This window comes from Oratosquilla oratoria, chromosome 21, assembly GCF_046742065.1.
Source record: "Oratosquilla oratoria isolate Oo_2021 chromosome 21, ASM4674206v1, whole genome shotgun sequence".
Taxonomy (NCBI): Eukaryota; Metazoa; Arthropoda; class Malacostraca; order Stomatopoda; family Squillidae; genus Oratosquilla; species Oratosquilla oratoria.
The window spans coordinates 5,691,604-5,694,103 of NC_134797.1; the positions used below are offsets into that span (position 1 = coordinate 5,691,604).

Consider the following 2,500-nt stretch of genomic DNA (forward strand, 5'->3'; position numbering starts at 1 on the left):
AAAAATGGAAAATATATATACTAGTTATAGAAATGAATATGTACAAATGTGTAGATAAGAAAAGACAAAATATGAAAAAGATGTCAAGAAAAAATGTAAAGATTAACCAAAACTATTTTAATGATATATAGATAACAAACTGAAAAACCAACAAGAATTAGAGAAACTACAGTAAGGAGGAGTTGAATACACAGAGGAAATAAAAATGGCAGAAATTATGAACAAGCATTTTAAATCAGTGCTTACAAGGGAGAACATGCAACCTAGAGATATAGAATGGGAGGAGAAAGTCCCCCCTATGAAAGAGATAGAAGTATCAAGGAATGAAACAATGAAGCACTTGAGTAATCTCGATGTCAGAAAATCGCATGGAGCAGATGAAATAGCAAACTGGATTTTGAGAGAATGCAGGAATGAACTAACAGAAAAAATACATAGCCTAATAAACAGTTCAATGAAAGAAGGAAAAAGTTCCAAAATATAGGAAAAGAGCAAATATAGTACCAATATATAAAGAGGGAAACAAAGAAGACCCTACTAACTATAGACCGGTCTCTCTAACAAGTATTATAGCAAAAATTTGTGAAAGAATGATCAAAAGTAGATGGGTAAAGCATTTGGAAAAAAACAACATACTAAATCCAAGGCAATTTTTATTCAGACAAGGACGATCATGCGTCACAAACTTAATGTGTTTCTATTCAAGGCTAATAGATGTAATACAAGAAAGAAATGGATGGGCTGATTGTACATTTCTAGACCTGAAAAAAGCTTTTGATAAGGTGTCACATAAGAAGATGCTTAAGAAATTAGAAACTGCAGGAGGAATACAGGACAAACTGATGAAGTGGATGGAAGACTTCTTGCATGAAAGAAAAATGAGAGTAGTGATAAGAGACAAATACTGTAACTGGGATGAAGTGATAAGTGGTGTTCCACAAGGAGCAGTTCTAGCCCCAATAATGTTTGCTGTATATATTAATGGTATGGATAAAGGAATTGAAAGCTATATGAGCTTCTTTGCGGAAGATGCAAAATTGTTTGAAAAAAGTGAACAATGAAGAAGACTGAGTCGCTACAGAGTGATCTCAATAAAGTATGGGAGTGGAGTTGGAAGTGGGAGATAGAATTCAATATTAAGAAGTGCGGTATAATGAAATTTGGAAGAAGCAAAAAAAGAATAGTGGAATCATATAAATTGGGAGAAGAAGGAATAAAAAAGTAGAAAATGAGAGAGACTTGGGAGTCATTATCATGAATAATATGTCCCCTGAGAAACATATAAACAAGATTTTTTGAGAAACTTGAAATTTAATAACAACAATCAAAGTGGCATTTACATATCTGGATGAAGAAATGGTGAGGAAAATACTAGTCACTTTGATAAGACCAAGATTGGAATATGCAGCGACGACGTGGTCACTAAGTACAAAAAAAAAAAAAATGTATAACAAAACTTGAAAGAATACAAAGAGCAATTACAAAATTGGCACCAACATTCTCAGAACTATCATATGAGGAGAGACTAGCAAAATTGGAGCTACAGACATTAGAACAAAGAAGAGAGAGAGGAGATTTGATAACTATTTATAGAATCATGAAAGGCATAGAAACTATTGATAGAGAGGATATAATAAAATGGAATAGTAGAAATACAAGAGGATACGGAAAGAGAATCAAGAAAGACAGTTATAGAAGAAACCTGAAAAATAACAGCTTCCCCCATAGAGTAATAGATAATTGGAACAAGTTAGATGAGAAAGTGGTGTGTGCAAAAACAATACACGAATTCAAAAACAGTCTAGATAAAATGAGATATGAAGACGGGACCTCACGGCCATAGCTCCCCTTCCCGTAAAATACAACTAGGTAAATATAACTAGGTAAACACACACACACACACACACACACACACACACACACACACACACACACACACACACACACACACACACACACACACACACACACACACACACACACACACACACACGCACACACACACACACACACACGCACACACACACGCACACACACACACACACACACACACACACACACACACACACACACACACACACACACTCACACACACACACACACACACACACACACACACACACACACACACACACACACACACACACACACACACACACACACACACACACACACAAACACACAAACACACACACAAACACACACACACACACACACACACACACACACACACACACACACACACACACACACACACACACACACACACACACACACACACACACACACACACACACACACACACACACACACACACACACACACACACACACACACACACACACACACACACACACACGCACACACACACACACACGCACACACACACACACATACATACATACATAGATACATGCACACACAGGCACACACAGGCACACACGTGCGCGCGGGCAAGGATATATATATATATATATATATATATATATATATATATATA

The 2,500-nt window shown here is 36.6% G+C and overlaps 1 protein-coding gene across 1 annotated transcript in view; it reads left to right on the plus strand.

The window, feature by feature from the left end:
- The window catches only part of LOC143036996 (uncharacterized), a 19,713-nt gene that overhangs the window by 6,229 nt on the left and 10,984 nt on the right, over positions 1-2,500 (plus strand). The window lies entirely within an intron of this gene.